This window comes from Pediculus humanus, genomic scaffold (assembly GCF_000006295.1).
Source record: "Pediculus humanus corporis 1103172108265 genomic scaffold, whole genome shotgun sequence".
In the NCBI taxonomy this organism is placed as follows: domain Eukaryota; kingdom Metazoa; phylum Arthropoda; class Insecta; order Psocodea; family Pediculidae; genus Pediculus; species Pediculus humanus.
The window spans coordinates 512,045-520,441 of NW_002987834.1; positions in this window are offsets into that span (position 1 = coordinate 512,045).

Below are 8,397 nucleotides of genomic sequence, written 5' to 3' on the forward strand. Positions count from 1 at the left end.
ATTATGAATAATGAAATACTTCTTACAAAAAAAAAAAAAAAATGACGCAAAATATTTTAAACTTGTCGTAACGAAACAACGTAATAACCGGTGCGTGCGTGTACGTGCGTGTGTGCGTGCATACCTGAGTATGTCTTACACCTGTCATTTTTTTGTTGTTGTTGTTGTTGCAATATGCATTTCTCGTTTTTATTAAAAAAAAAAAAAAAAAAAATTTTTTTTTTTCGTTATAACCGACGGTAATTATTTAATTCCAAACGTTATTTATCTCCTTACACTTTTAATTTGAATACGAACTTTGATAAAATGTTTGTTTACGACGACGACAACAACAAACGAACAAACAAACAAACTAACGTTTTTTTCAAATCACCAATCACTATCACATTATGCGATTAAAAATTTAAAAAGAAATTATTACCCTTGTTTTAAATAATAAATAAATAATTTTTACGGAAAAAATTTTTTCAAAATGGCGTCTACATTTCCGGTTGTATACAAAAAAAAAAAATTATTATTATGTTTGTTTGCATACACGCGCACGCACGCATCGCACGCGACACATCCACATCCACACTCACACACTTTTAAAAAAAAAAATGACCGTGTTTGTTACGAATGAACTCTTACAACAAAATTGATGCGTTTGTTGTTGGTTGTTGTTGTTGTTGTTGCTCAACAAATCAAAAAACAAGGATAAGAAAAATTAATAATAATAATAATAATAATAATATTGTAAACCTTGAATAAAAATTTTTAATATTTTTTTTTTTAATCCCTGTTTTGAAATTATTTATCATTATTATCGGAACATAATAATAATGATAATAATGATATTAATATAATATTTCAATAAGAGGCAACGAACGCGTAATTATATTGTAAATATCTAATTATTTAATTGTGGAGAACGATATTAAAAAAAGTTGAAATATATATTAATATATAATATTAGTATGCGAAATGAAATTATATTATTATTAAAAAAAAAAAAACCCTTTCGGCTATCATTATTATTATCAACGACTTTTTTTTTTTTTGAAAAAATGGCGGGAAAAAAATATGTTTTATTTTCTCCTACCACCGCTTCGGTTTGTTGGTCCTTCTCCAAAAAAAAAAAAAAGTAAAATTTTGAAATTTTTTTTTTTTTTTCGTTACCGTACGAAAGCATCCGCGCGGATTTGACGTGGAACTAAATAAAATAATAATAATAATAATAATAATAATAATAATAATAATAATAATAATGAAATTCATTGATAAAAATCGTTAAAAATTTAAATTAATTAATCCCGTTAGCAGAAAATTATTCAACGTCGATAAATCAATAAAACGATCATTCAAATTTTCCGGTTCTTCATTTCTTCTTCTTCTTCTTTTATTATTATTATTATTATTATTATTATCATTATTATTATTATTACTACCTACTCTTGCTCGTCAATTTTATACCAAAAAAAAAAAGTGGCAGCAATTTTTTTTTTTTTACCTTTTTTTTTTTTTCGTAATTAGCTTGTTTTAAATAAATCGGTGGCGGTGGTGGTAGCGAGTGGCGTGGTTCGGGGGGCAGGGGTCAGAAGAATCACGGACGAGAGGGGTAAGGGAGTAGAAAATTTGATTATAGGTATTCGAAGTACCAACAACCAGGTATAATGATAATGATGATGATGTGATTATTTTTTTTATTTTTTTTTTTATTAATTTTTGATCGATTCGAAATTTCGTTTTTTTTTTTTCAAATATGCATTAAAAAAAAAAAAAAAAAAAAAATACGACGAGCTTCGCAATGCTCACGTAAATTATTTATCGATTTATCGATATATCGATATATCGATTTTTTTTTTCATTTTCGATTTTAATTATAATTTTTTTGAAATAAACGTCAATCGAAAATAAACCGAGCGAAATAAAAAAAAAAAAAAACGAAAAAACGAAAACTCGTTTTTTCATCGATTTTTTTTTGATGATAAACTATTTATGGTTTGTTATGTTGGCAAACATTGAACACGTAAATTTTTTAAATAATAATAATAATAATAATAAAATCATTAAAAATTCAAATATATATTTATATATACATATTTATTTATTTATTAAAATGAATTTTTTTTGTAATAAATGTTATTTTTAGTTTTGTTTGGAATCGATCGATCGATCCGTCGGTCGATCGATATTGATTTGATATCGATCGATTGTTATGAATGAAAAAAAAAAAAAATTTAATGATACACGCATGTGAGAGAGAAAGAGAGAGAGAGAGAGAGAGAATGCATTAAAATATTTCGCGTATCGAATTCCATTTAAAATTTAAATAACGAGAAATAAAAAAAAAATGTTGTTCGTGTGCCATTCAAATGTTAAAAATAAATAATAAAATACCTCAGAGGTATAAACAAAAAAAAAAAGTAGCCATTTTTTTTTCTTCATCTTCTTCTACCTGTAATTTTTTTTTGTTATAATAATAAATAAATAAAAATTACAGTATTATTATTATTATTACGTTTTGCCCACGTACATCGAGAGAAAAAAAAATTTTCAATTTTTTATTCTTCAAATTTTTGTTTTTAAAAACTGTTAATATTTTTAATAGTGATAGTATACGAATTATAAATAAATTTTCGTTATCATTGATAAAGATTATTAATAGCCGCCATTTTGTTTTTGTTTTTTTTTTTTTTTTAAATATTCAAATTCATTAACGTTTAATAATTATAAATCACAAATGAGACACGTTCAAAAATGTTTTTAATGAGTATAAATCATTTCTTTTTTTTTTTTTGAGGAGGGAAATTCGTTATCGCGAGCGATTAATAATAATGATAATAATAATGCGTTCGTTCGGGAAGAAATTAAATGGCGAACGTTTTTGTTAAGGGTTAATAAGAACGTCAATTTATCTCACGGAGATCAGGTATCGAATTTATAAATTATACGAAATTATATAAATTTATACGAGATATTTAATGAAGATCGTTATCCGGTCACGAAATTTCCTCTCGCACGCACGCACACGCACGCACACACACACACATAATAAATATTTGATTAATGCGAGGATTTGATTGGTTTACTTTACTTTAAAAAAAAAAAAAAAAAAGGAATTTGCGCGCGGGTCCTTCTGTGTGCTGGCCAGGTGGTGTCAAGGAGACCAACACCACGCCCGTCACGAGTCACCTTTTTTCTTTCACTTTTTTTTTTTTTTCTAATTATTATTTTTTCTTTTTTCTCTTCATTTTTTTTTTTTTTGTTACCATTTAAATTATTTCCAGTTATCAGTTTGGAAGATGTGCAAATTTTCATTTGCTTTCACTGGAGAAAAAAATTTTTTTCGTTCTAAAAAAAATTATTGGATTTCTATTCAATAAAGTTTTGATATTACAATAAGTGATTGCACGTCGTCGGGAAAAATTCGACAAACAAACAAACAAACAAACAAACGGGGTATAAAACTACCGAAAATGTTTCCTAATATCTGCCCCAGATCAATCTCGTAAATTATTATTATTATTATTGTTTTTTTTTAAATTTCTTTCGCGCGACTTTTTTATCCACTAACCAAAATCAGAATCATGAATCAGATCATACAACAAACAAAAACAACAACAACCGATTTAATTGATGAATTTTTTATAAAAAAAAAAACCGGTTGTTGAGACGTGCGGGTTGTAAGATTCGCGCGTGTTTTAGAAGGTTTGACCCAAATTTTCAATTGGCCGCCGTTTTTATAAAAAAAAATCTATTTAAACAAGATGATTTTATTTTTAATGCAAGGTCAGTTTTTTTTTTCTTTTTTTTTCCCAGCGGTTACTTAAACGTGAAAATTATATTATTATTATTATTAATTATTTAATTAAACGATTTGAATTTTTTCCCAATCGATTTTGGAGAAGAAGCAGAAGAAAAAAGTAAAAAGGAAAAGCGCAAAACAAACAAATCCAAACGTTCTCCAGTAATTTTTTTTCCTTTTTACGATCGATGATAATTTGTTTAAAAAAAAAAAAAATAGCAGTAAAATTGAAATTTTTTTTTTTTTTACAATTACTTTTTGCCTGGAGAAAAAAAAACATTGCATAGAGTAAACAAACATCACGTTTTTTTTTCAATCAATCTCAATAGAAATTGTAAAAAAAAAAAAATCGACATAAACACTCAATTCAAAATCAATAAAAAAAAAGAAAAAAAAAAAAATTGTTTTAAAACACCAACAAACAACTTTACATAATAATCATTATCGTGTCGTAAACAATAAATAATAATAATAATGTTGATAATAATAATAATAATAATAATAATAATAATAATAATAATAATGTTGATAATAATAATAATAATAATAATAATAATAAAAAGTAACAAAATAAAAATAAAAAAAACCGGAGAAAAAGGTGATGAGAGACACCCACTTTTTACCGGTTGTTGTTGTTGTTGTTGTAAAAGAAATAAATAATACATTTTAATGCTGGTTTATTGTTGGCAATGTGCAGACGATATTTTTTTTTTTTTCAAACAGGTGTACAATTATTAGAAAATATATAAAATGATACGCGGGCGGTGGCGGTGGCGGTGGTTGGTATCGACAAGGGCGGCGGCGACGGCGACGGCGGTACGTTCGAAAGAATTATAAAAAAGTAATTTTTTTTTTTAACGATCAGATTCGTTCGCGACGTATTATTATTAACAAAAAAAATAATAATAATAATAATTTTTTATTCATTGCTGCCAATCGTTTTTCATTAAAAAAAAAAAAAAAAAAAATTAATCAATTTTGTCTCTCGTAATTTAAATTACGTAAACGGTTAAAATTATGTCACACACTTAAAATCGTTTAAATTTAAAAACATTTTTTTTTTTGTGGTCGTAAAACGCAAGAATATCCGTTCGTCAAAATCGACAACAACCACAACAAAAACAACAACTTTTTCAAAAACAAAAAAAAAACCCTGAAATTGTTTAAACGCGTTAGGTGGGCCAAAAAAAAAAAAAAAAAGAAGAAAAGCAAGAGATTTTATTTGGGTGTGGTTGGTTTAAATAAAAAAAAAAAGCGTCGAATAACAAATGCCTGGAAGGAAAAACTGATAAAAAAAAAAAAATTTAGTAGAGCAAAGATGGCAAAAACTATCTGGAACTAATCTGGAAACTTGATAGGCATGAATAAATAATTAATTAATTAATTCCGTTCGATGTGAAATAAAAAATTTACATATAATGCATATTTTATAACAAACGGACGAAATTTTATATTAAAAAACTTAAATTTTATCATGTTGGAATCCTGTTTTTTTTTTGGGGGGGGGGGCGCATCGTGAACAATTTAAATGAACAAACGCAAAACTATAAATAAGATATAAATTTGATATTTTTTTTTTTTGCGTTGGCAAATATAAATAAATGCTATACATATATTCGATTAAGTCCTTGCCTTGGGTGGTGGTCTGGCGTAATCGCCAACAACAAACAGAACAACAACAACAACAACACTTCCTCTTCAAAAGAAAAAGACGGGCACAACCCATTTTTTTTGGAGTTCTTCCAAGAGCTTCAATAATGTTCCGTTACAATAATATCGTTATACTCTCACAAAATATCGTCGAAAATCGATACCGAAAAAAAAAAAAAAAGAATCAAGGCAATTGACGCAACGATTGACTTTCACCCGCGCGCGCCACGGGGCGAGTGACTCGAGGCAACCACGCCCCGGACATTGGGGAGCCCCCCCTCGGGATTCTATAACCCAAAGATTACAAAAAAAACAACAAACAATGGGTCAATAAGTTCATGGCTACCGTCGAAGGATTCAAAAAAAATCGATTGGATTCTCATTCCCTAATAATAATAATAATAATAAAATCTCTTTCTCCAGCAGGAGTCATCATCTATTTTTTTTTCCAGTCACGGTATAATAACAATCCGTCGAGAGATTTACCGCCGACCCGAAAAAAAAAAAAAAAAACAATTTACCGCCGTCAAATCGTTAAAGGTCATATCATCTGGGCTTTCATACTCCAGGGCATTGATTTTGCACAATCGCGCCTACGTAAAAAAAAATTATTTATTCGGATTACTGTATAACAAAACGTTTTAATTAATAAAAAAAAAAAAAAATGAAAAGAAAATTTTTTTTGTTTTCTCTATGACTCCGTGTAATGACGACATGTTTTACTTTTAGTTTAAAAAAAAAAACGCGCGTAAATACATGCGTACGCATGCGTTTTAATAAATAAATAAAATTTGCTCCAATTTTTTTTAATCTCAACATTCGTTGATGACCTTCTTGTTTGTTGTACACACACACACACACACACACACACACATCGAATGCTCGCATAACGAAATGGACAACCATTTTTTTTTTCGATTTCGGTTAAAAAAATAAATAATAATAATAATAATGATAATAATAATAATGATAATAATGATAACGATAAAGAGTATTGGCAACATTTTTAATAATTTAGAAAAAAAAAAACACATTGATCGGCTTCTGCTAAGGGGATGGGTGTGGCAGGGAATTAAACGATCAAAAGAGGGTCACTGGAGTGTTTGTGTGAGTGTGTGCGTGTGCGTTTGTGCGTGTGTGCTGGAATGGTACGATATGAATAAATAGTTAAAAAAAAAGAAAGAAAGAAAAGCTCCAGCACGTTTCTTAGATATAAATTTTTTTTTTTATTACTTTCCAGCGAAAGAAAATTCAGGTTTGGAAACAGGGCTTTTGTAGAGAGAGAGAAGGGGGAGGGGAGAGAGGGGAACCGAAAAAAAAACCCGAAACGACAAAAATTTTAAATTAATTATTATTATTATTCTTTTTTTTTTAAATTTACACCGCGCGTATATTTTGCAGTGAGCACTAAAATAAAAAATTTGTAATTAAATTAATAAATTAATGTTTAGATTACGACTGTGCCGAAAAATTAAAGTTTTTCCAGTTAATTATCGCCATCAATGAAAATTTTTATTTTTTATTTTTTGCAAAAAGCCATAAAACGAAACAAATTTTTTTTTTTTTTTTTTTTTTACTACCCGAACCGCCGGATAATTAAATTTAAATTTAAATTTAAATTTTTTTTTTTTTTAATACGAATCGTAAAAAAAAATAAAAAAAAATTCGTGAGAAGAAAAAAATAAATAAAATAATTATTTTTGGGAAAAAAATTTCCAAATAATAATTTTCATGTGTTTTTTTAGTTTGTTGTACCCACGTGATCAATAAATTTTCGTGATATAACGATACTCGCGTTAGTAAATAATTAAACATTGATAAGAGAGTTCGATAGTTTTTTATTCTTATCATTTAAAAAAAAAAAAAATTGAAAGTGATATTACGTTGTAAAGCAAAAAGTAATATTACGTAAGATGCGAAAAAGGTTTTTTTTTTTTTCGTGCAAAAAAAAAAAAAATGCCCCGGTTTGAATTTAAAAAAAATATTTCATTAATTAATTTTTTTTTTTTTTTCTTGCGACGAAATTGAAAAGTTGACTCGTTTTTTGGCGACAAATTTTTTTTTTCGCTAATTAATTACACGACACTATTAACTTTAAAAAAATTGCAAAGTTGTAAATAAATCTTTTCGACAAAGGACAAACAATTTTTTTTTTTTTTATGACGTCCTAAATTTATCAAATCCGCCGCATATTTTTGCATTAATTCATTACTTTTTTTAATACGTTCGTGAGAAAGAGAGAGAGAGAAAAAGGGGTACAAACAATAAACAGAGAGAGAGAGAGAGAACGGCGTTAACGTTCGCAAATGACAAAACATTGAATTTTTTATTGTGCCGCACCGAAATCGAAACAATAGTTAAAAGGAAAAAAAATCGAATCGAATCGAAATCGTAGCAAAAAAGAAAATTGATTTAAGCAAAAAAAAAAAAAGTTGCTGGCACTGGTGGCCACCGTTCTCGATGGTGCAACCGCAAAACACGACGAACAATTTGTAACAGCCAAAGTGGTATTCGTGCCCTTCAAACCACCCGCACCTTTCTTTTTCACCTTTCACTTTTGATGATATTTTTTTTTTTAAACAAACGAAATCCATTTGTAAACGAGAGCGAATTATATATTAACAGTATAATAACCCGCGCACCACTACACGCTATAACCATAATGAAAAAGTATGGATTGACAACTTTCGAACAAATCCCCAAACGAAAAATTTTTCTTTCTCTCCTTAGTGATCTCGTTTGCTCACGCGAAAAAAAATTCAAATTTTATACGAAGAATTTTGATTAATAATAATAATAATAATAATTTATCAATCACGTTGATGAGTATCAACAAAAATAAAAATAAAAAATCTCTAAAACATTCCGTCATCAAATATTTGTTAAAAAATCATCAAGTTTTTGACGACAAACACACACACACACACAAATTAGTTGTAATGTCAATATGGCGAAATATA